This window comes from Cupressus sempervirens, chromosome 2 (genome assembly GCF_028749045.1).
Source record: "Cupressus sempervirens isolate cs-2001-9-10 chromosome 2, ASM2874904v1, whole genome shotgun sequence".
In the NCBI taxonomy this organism is placed as follows: domain Eukaryota; kingdom Viridiplantae; phylum Streptophyta; class Pinopsida; order Cupressales; family Cupressaceae; genus Cupressus; species Cupressus sempervirens.
This window is the reverse complement of record NC_143119.1, coordinates 561,332,412-561,341,775: the sequence shown is the minus strand read 5'-3', so window position 1 is coordinate 561,341,775 and position 9,364 is coordinate 561,332,412.

Here is a 9,364-nt window from a genome sequence, read left to right as displayed (position 1 = left end):
ACTTGATGAATGAACTTAAAGAGTCGACTTGGTGGGGTGACTTGATGAACGCACTTGAAGGGTCGAGTTGGTGGGGTGACTCTATGAACGGACCTAAAGAGTTGACTTGGTGGGGTGACTCGATGAAAGGACTTAAAGAGTCCACTTGGTGAGAGTGGGCCTAACGGGGCGATGTGGTGAGTGGGCCTAACGGGGCAAGTTGGTGGGGCGACTTGGCGAGTGGTATTAGAGAGCCGACGTGGTGAGGCGACTCGGCGAGTTGGTTCGTTGAGATGACATGGTGAGCTGACTTGGCGAGTCAACCCAGTGAGCAAACTTAAAGAGTCGACTTGGCAACGTACTCGAGTCGACTTGGTGAGGCGACCTGGCGAGCGGGCTTAAAGAGTCAACATGGTGAGGCGACTCATTGAGTCAACATGGTGAGGCGACTCATGGTGAGGAGCTATCCTTGAGGCGACTTGGTGGGCCTACTTGATTAGTCGACTTGGTGAGCCGACCTGATGAGCTGACACGGTGAGCGGGCTTAAAGAGGCAACGACTTGGTGGGCTGACTTGGTGAGCGCACTTAAAGAGTCAACTTCGTGAGGTGACTCGGCAAGTTAACCCGCTGATGCGACTTGGGCGGGCCGACCTGGCGAACGAACTTAAAGAGGCGACTTGGGCGGGCTGACCTGGCGAGCGAACTTAAAGAGTTGACTTGGCAACGCACTTGAACAATCGACTTGGTGAGCTGACATGGTGAATGGGCTTAGAGAAGCAACTCGGCGGGGTGACTTGATGAACGGACTTAAAGGGTCGACTTGGCGGGGTGACTTGATGAACGGACCTAAAGAGTTGACTTGGTGAGAGTACTTGGCGGGGTGAACTGATGAACGGACTTAAAGAGTCGACTTGGTGGGAGTACTTGGTGGGCCGACTTGATGAACGGACTTATAGAGTCGACTTGGTGAGAGTAGTTGTTCCGGTGACTTGATGAACGGACTTAAAGAGTCGGCTTGGCGGGGTGACTTGATGAAAGGACTTAAACAGTCGACTTGGTCGGGTGACCTGATGAACAGACTTAGAGAGTCGACTTGGTGAGAGTCCTTGGTGGGCCGACCTGGTTGGGTGACTTCGTGAACTGACTTAAAGAGTCGACTTGGTGGGAGTACTTGGTGGGGTGACTTGATGAACAGACTTCAAGGGTCAACTTGGCGAGGTGACTTGATGAACGGTCCTAAAGAGTTGACTTGGTGAGAGTACTTGGTGTGGTGACTTGATGAAAAGACTTAAAGAGTCAAATTGGTGAGAGTACTTGGTGGGGTGACTTGATGAACGCACTTGAAGGGTCGACTTGGTGGGGTGACTTTATGAACGGACCTAAAGAGTTGACGTGGTGAGAGTGCTTGGTGGGGTGACTTGATGAACATAGTTAAAGAGTCGACTTGGTGAGAGTAGTTGGTCGGGTGACTTGATGAACGCACTCGAAGAATCGACTTGGTTAGAGTACTTGGTGGGGTGACTTGATGAACGGACTTAAAGATTCGACTTGGTGGGCCGACCTAGCAGGGTGACTTGATGAACGGACTTAGAGAGTCGACTTGGTGAGAGTACTTGGTGGGCCGACCTGGCCGGGTGACTTGATGAACAAACTTAAAGAGTCGACTTGGTGAGAGTACCCGGTGGGCTGACCTGGTCACGTGACTTGATGAACGGACTTAAAGAGTTGACTTGGTGGGCCGACTTGGTTGGGTGACTTGATGAACGAACTTAAAGGGTCGGCTTGGTGGGTCGAACTAGCGGGGTGACTTGGTGAGAGTACTTGGTGGGCTGACCTAGCAGGGTCACTTGATGAACGAACTTAGAGAGTCGACTTTGTGAGAGTACTTGGTGGGTCGAACTGGCGGGGTGACTTGATGAACGAACTTAAAGAGTCGACCTGGTGAGAGAACTTGGTGGGCCGAGCTGGCGGGGTGAATTGATGAACGAACCTAAAGAGTCGACTTTGTGAGAGTACTTGGTGGGCCGACCTAGCGGGGTGAGTTGATGACCGAACTTAAAGGGTCGACTTGGTGAGAGTACTTGGTGGGCCGACCTGGCGGGGGGACTTGATGAACGAACTTAAAGAGTCGACTTGGTGAGAGTACTCGGTGGGGTGACCTGATGAAAAAACCTAAAGAGTCGACCTGGTGAGAGTACTTGGTGGGCTGACCTGGCAGGGTGACTTGGTGAGAAAACTTAAAGAGTCAACTTGGTGAGAGTAGTTGGTGGGATGACCTGGCGGGGTGACTTGATGAACGAACTTAAAGAGTGGACCTGGTGGGCCGACTTGGCAGAGTGACTTCATGAACGAACTTAAAGAGTCCACTCGGTTGGCCGACCTGGCGGGGTGACTTGATGAACGAACTTAAAGAGTCGACTTGGTGAGAGTAATTTGTGGGCTGACCTGGCGGGGTGACTTGATGAATGAACTTAAAGAGTCAACTTGGTGGGGTGACTTGATGAACGCACTTGAAGGGTCGACTTGGTGGGGTGACTCTATGAACGGACCTAAAGGGTTGACTTGGTGGGGTGACTCGATGAAAGGACTTAAAGAGTCGACTTGGTGAGAGTACTTGGTGGCTCGACTTTATGAGCAGACTTAAAGAGTCCACTTGGTGAGAGTGGGCCTAATGGGGCAATGTGGTGAGTGGGCCTAACGGGGCGAGTTGGTGGGGCGACTTGGCGAGTGGTATTAGAGAGCCGACGTGGTGAGGCGACTCGGCGAGTTGGTTCGTTGAGATGACATGGTGAGCTGACTTGGCGAGTCGACCCGACGAGCGAACTTAAAGAGTCGACTTGGCAACGTACTCGAGCCGACTTGGTGAGGCGACCCGGCGAGCGGGCTCAAAGAGTCAACATGGTGAGGCGACTCATTGAGTCAACATGGTGAGGCGACTCATGGTGAGGAGCTATCCTTGAGGCGACTTGGTGGGCCTACTTGATTAGTCAACTTGGTGAGCCGACCTGACGAGCTAACACGGTGGGCGGGCTTAAAGAGGGTACGACTTGGTGGGGTAACTCGGCAAGCCAACTTATCGAGGCGAGATGGTGAGTCGACTTGGTGAGCTGACTTGGTGAGCGCACTTAAAGAGTCAACTTCGTGAGGTGACTCGGCGAGTTAGCCCGCTGATGCGACTTGGGCGGGCCGACCTGGCAAACGAACTTAAAGAGGCGACTTGGGCGGGCTGACCTGGTGAGCAAACTTAAAGAGTTGACTTGGCAACGCACTTGAACAATCGACTTGGTGAGCTGACATGGTGAGTGGGCTTAGAGAAGCAACTCGGGGGGGGCGACTTGATGAACGGACTTAAAGGGTCGACTTGGCGGGGTGACTTGATGAACGGACCTAAAGAGTTGACTTGGTGAGAGTACTTGGCGGGGTGAACTGATGAACGGACTTAAAGAGTCGACTTGGTGGGAGTACTTGGTGGGCCAACTTGATGAATGAACTTATAGAGTTGACTTTGTGAGAGTAGTTGTTCTGGTGACTTGATGAACGGACTTAAAGAGTCGGCTTGGCGGGGTGACTTGATGAAAGGACTTAAACAGTCGACTTGGTCGGGTGACTCGATGAACGAACTTAGAGGGTCAACTTTGCGGGGTGACCTGATGAACGGACCTAAAGAGTTGACTTGGTGAGAGTACTCAGTGGGGTGACCTGATGAACAGACTTAGAGAGTCGACTTGGTGAGAGTCCTTGGTGGGCCGACCTGGTTGGGTGACTTCGTGAACTGACTTAAAGAGTCGACTTGGTGGGAGTACTTGGTGGGGTGACTTGATGAACAGACTTCAAGGGTCGACTTGGCGAGGTGACTTGATGAACGGTCCTAAAGAGTTGACTTGGTGAGAGTACTTGGTGTGGTGACTTGATGAAAAGACTTAAAGAGTCGAATTGGTGAGAGTACTTGGTGGGGTGACTTGATGAACGCACTTGAAGGGTCGACTTGGTGGGGTGACTTTATGAACGGACCTAAAGAGTTGACGTGGTGAGAGTGCTTGGTGGGGTGACTTGATGAACATAGTTAACGAGTGGACTTGGTGAGAGTAGTTGGTCGGGTGACTTGATGAAGGCACTCGAAGAATCGACTTGGTTAGAGTACTTGGTGGGGTGACTTGATGAACGGACTTAAAGATTCGACTTGGTGGGCTGACCTGGCGGGGTGACTTGATGAACGGACTTAGAGAGTCGACTTGGTGAGAGTACTTGGTGGGCCGACCTGGCCGGGTGACTTGATGAACAAACTTAAAGAGACGACTTGGTGAGAGTACCCGGTGGGCTGACCTGGTCACGTGACTTGATGAACGGACTTAAAGAGTCGACTTGGTGGGCCGACTTGGTGGGTCGAACTAGCAGGGTGACTTGGTGAGAGTACTTGGTGGGCTGACCTGGCAGGGTGACTTGATGAACGAACTTAGAGAGTCGACTTTGTGAGAGTACTTGGTGGGTTGAACTGGCGGGGTGACTTGATGAACGAACTTAAAGAGTCGACCTGGTGAGAGAACTTGGTGGGCCGAGCTGGCGGGGTGAATTGATGAACGAACCTAAAGAGTCGACTTTGTGAGAGTACTTGGTGGGCCGACCTGGCGGGGTGAGTTGATGACCGAACTTAAAGGGTCGACTTGGTAAGAGTACTTGGTGGGCCGACCTGGCGGGGTGACTTGATGAACGAACTTAAAGAGTCGACTTGGTGAGAGTACTCAGTGGGGTGACCTGATGAACAAACCTAAAGAGTCGACCTGGTGAGAGTACTTTGTGGGCCGACCTGGCGGGGTGACTTGGTGAGCAAACTTAAAGAGTCGACTTGGTGAGAGTAGTTGGTGGGCTGACTTGGCGGGGTGACTTGATAAATGAACTTAAAGAGTCGACCTGGTGGGCCGACTTGGCAGAGTGACTTCATGAACGAACTTAAAGAGTCCACTCAGAGGGCCGACCTGGCGGGGTGAATTGATGAACGAACTTAAAGAGTCGACTTGGAAAGAGTAATTTGTGGGCTGACCTGGTGGGGTGACTTGATGAATGAAATTAAAGAGTCGACTTGGTGGGGTGACTTGATGAACGCACTTGAAGGGTCGACTTGGTGGGGTGACTCTATGAACGGACCTAAAGAGTTGACTTGGTGAGAGTACTTGGTGGGGTGACTCGATGAAAGGACTTAAAGAGTCGACTTGGTGAGAGTACTTGGTGGCTCGACTTTATGAGCAGACTTAAAGAGTCCACTTGGTGAGAGTGGGCCTAACGGGGCGATGTGGTGAGGGGGCCTAACGGGGCGAGTTGGTGGGGCGACTTGGCGAGTGGTATTAGAGAGCCAACGTGGTGAGGCGACTCGGTGAGTTGGTTCGTTGAGATGACATGGTGAGCTGACTTGGCGAGTCGACCCGGCGAGCGAACTTAAACAGTCGACTTGGCAACGTACTCGAGTCGACTTGGTGAGGCGACCCGGCGAGCGGGCTCAAAGAGTCAACATGGTGAGGTGACTCATTGAGTCAACATGGTGAGGCGACTCATGGTGAGGAGCTATCCTTGAGGCGACTTGGTGGGCCTACTTGATTAGTCGACTTGGTGAGCCGACCTGACGAGCAGACACGGTGAGCGGGCTTAAAGAGGCGACGACTTGGTGGGGTAACTCGGCAAGCCAACTTATCAAGGCGAGATGGTGAGTTGACTTGGTGAGCTGACTTGGTGAGCGCACTTAAAGAGTCAACTTCGTGAGGTGACTCGGCGAGTTAGCCCGCTGATGCGACTTGGGCGGGCCGACCTGGCGAACGAACTTAAAGAGGCAACTTGGGCGGGCTGACCTGGCGAGCGAACTTAAAAAGTTGACTTGGCAATGCACTTGAACAATCAACTTGGTGAGCTGACATGGTGAGTGGGCTTAGAGAAGAAACTCGGCGGGGCGACTTGATGAACGTTCTTAAAGGGTCGACTTGGCGGGGTGACTTGATGAACGGACCTAAAGAGTTGACTTGGTGAGAGTACTTGGCGAGGTGAACTGATGAACGGACTTAAAGAGTCGACTTGGTGGGAGTACTTGGTGGGCCGACTTGATGAACGGACTTATAGAGTTGACTTGGTGAGAGTAGTTGTTCTGGTGACTTGATGAACGGACTTAAAGAGTCGGCTTGGCGGGGTGACTTGATGAAAGGACTTAAATAGTCGACTTGGTCGGGTGACTCGATGAACGAACTTAGAGGGTCGACTTTGCGGGGTGACCTGACGACCGGACCTAAAGAGTTGACTTGGTGAGAGTACTTGGTGGGGTGACTCGATGAAAGGACTTAAAGAGTCGACTTGGTGAGAGTACTTGGTGGCTCAACTTTATGAGCAGACTTAAAGAGTCCACTTGGTGAGAGTGGGCCTAACGGGGCGATGTGGTGAGTGGGCCTAACGGGGCGAGTTGGTGGGGCGACTTGGCGAGTGGTATTAGAGAGCCGACGTGGTGAGGCGACTCGGCGAGTTGGTTCGTTGAGATGACATGGTGAGCTGACTTGGCGAGTCAACCCAGCGAGCGAACTTAAAGAGTCAACTTGGCAACGTACTCGAGTCGACTTGGTGAGGCGACCTGACGAGCGGGCTCAAAGAGTCAACATGGTGAGGCGACTCATTGAGTCAACATGGTGAGGCGACTCATGGTGAGGAGCTATCCTTGAGGCGACTTGGTGGGCCTACTTGATTAGTCGACTTGGTGAGCCGACCTGACGAACTGACACGATGAGCGGGCTTAAAGAGGTGACGACTTGGTGGGGTAACTCGGCAAGCCAACTTATCGAGGTGAGATGGTGAGTCGACTTGGTGAGCTGACTTGGTGAGTGCACTTAAAGAGTTAACTTCGTGAGGTGACTCGGCGAGTTAGCCCGCTGATGCGACTTGGGCGGGCCGACCTGGCGAACGAACTTAAAGAGGCGTCTTGGGCGGGCTGACCTGGCGAGCGAACTTAAAGAGTTGACTTGGCAACGTACTTGAACAACCGACTTGGTGAGCTGACATGGTGAGTGGGCTTAGAGAAGCAACTCGGCGGGGTGACTTGATGAACGGACTTAAAGGGTTGACTTGATGAACGGACCTAAAGAGTTGACTTGGTGAGAGTACTTGGCGGGGTGAACTGATGAACGGACTTAAAGAGTCGACTTGGTGGGAGTACTTGGTGGGCCGACTTGATGAACGGACTTACAGAGTCGACTTGGTGAGAGTAGTTGTTCTGGTGACTTGATGAACGGACTTAAAGAGTCAGCTTGGCGGGGTGACTTGATGAAAGGACTTAAACAGTCGACTTGGTCGGGTGACTCGATGAACGAACTTAGAGGGTCGACTTTGCGGGGTGACTTGATGAACGGACCTAAAGAGTTGACTTGGTGAGAGTACTTGGTTGGGTGACTCGATGAAAGGACTTAAAGAGTCGACTTGGTGAGAGTACTTGGTGGCTCGACTTTATGAGCAGACTTAAAGAGTCCACTTGGTGAGAGTGGGCCTAACAGGGCGATGTGGTGAGTGGGCCTAACGGGGTGAGTTGGTGGGGCGACTTGGCGAGTGGTATTAGAGAGCCGACGTGGTGAGGCGACTCGACGAGTTGGTTCGTTGAGATGACATGGTGAGCTGACTTGGCGAGTCGACCTGGCGAGCGAACTTAAAGAGTCGACTTGGCAACGTACTCGTGTCGACTTGGTGAGGCGTCCCGGCGAGCGGGCTCAAAGAGTCAACATGGTGAGGCGACTCATTGAGTCAACATGGTGAGGCGACTCATGGCGAGGAGCTATCCTTGAGGCGACTTGGTGGGCCTACTTGATTAGTCGACTTGGTGAGCCGACCTGACGAGCTGACATGGTGAGCGGGCTTAAAGAGGCGACGACTTGGTGGGGTAACTCGGGAAGCCAACTTATCGAGGCGAGATGGTGAGTCGACTTGGTGAGCTGACTTGGTGAGCGCACTTAAAGAGTCAACTTCGTGAGGTGACTCGGCGAGTTAGCCCGCTGATGCGACTTGGGCGGGCCGACCTGGCGAACGAACTTAAAGAGGCGACTTGGGCGGGCTGACCTGGCGAGTGAACTTAAAGAGTTGACTTGGCAACGTACTTGAACAATCGTCTTGGTTAGCTGACATGGTGAGTGGGCTTAGAGAAGCAACTCGGCGGGGCGTCTTGGCGAGCACACCTGCTGGGGCAAGGTGGTAAAACGACTAGGTGATTCGACTTGGTGAGCTGACTTGGTGAGCGAACTTAAGGGGTCGACTTGGTGAGGCAACCTGAATAGTCGACTCGGTGAGGTGACTTGGGGAGCCGACATGGTGAGTGGTCTTAAAGAAGAGGCGACCTGGTGGGGCAACCTGGTGAGGCGAGACGGTAAGTCATCTTGGTGAGCCGGCTTGATGAGCTGTGAGTGGACTTAAAGAGTCAATTCTTGATTTGGCAAAGACCACATGGGTAGATGACTTGGTGAGCCGACCTGGCTAGCAAAATTGGCAAGCAAACTTATAGAATCGACTTGCTGTCCCCAGCCAAGATCGCACGCCTGGGTCGACCCAACTTGGGTCACCTGACTAGGTCAACCCATCTCCGTCGCCCCAGCCTCGGGCGACCCGACTGGGTCGCCAGAGTGGGTCGAGGAGGGGAAAAAAAAAAAAAAACAAAAAAAATCATGAGAGGCCCTGTACAGCGAAAAGCGCTAAATTTTGAGCATTACCAAAAAAAAAAAAAAAACAAGTTACCCGCTTTTGGATCACGCACAAGTTTCAGTTCACGTATTGTCGAGCCGACTCGAGGCGTTATGCCTAGCTAGCCGGATTCGAGGTAGGGTAGCCGAAACGATCCGATTTGAGAATTTTCTTTATAAAAAGAGATCATGATAGGCCTCGTAAGGCAAAAAAGAATGAAATTTTGGGAGTTAAAAAAAAAAAATGTTACCCGGTTTTGGATCGCGCACAGGGCTCGGGTCACGTAGCATCGAGGTGCCCTGGGTGACATGATTCGAGCGAAAAGTCGACGGTGGCATGAGTCGTGCAAAAACATTGGAGGCCATTAAGGCTCGAGGCGCTTCGAGTCGAGGTTGCCGAGGCGGGTCGGGTTGAAAACTTTGGGCGTTAACCAAAAAGAAAAAGTTAACCGCTTTTGGATCATGTACACGGCTCGGGGCACTTAGAATCAAGTCGAGCACGGTGACATGAGTCGTGCGAAAAATTTGGAGATGACTCAAGTAGGGGCATCCGACTCTATTCGAGTTCAAAACTTTGTTACTTGACAAAAAAAAGAAAAAAGAAAAAGTTACCCGGTTTTGGATCACGTAAGTGACTCGGGCCACTCAAAATCAAGGCGAGTGTGATTACATGAGTCGAGGGAAAAAAAAAATGGAGGCG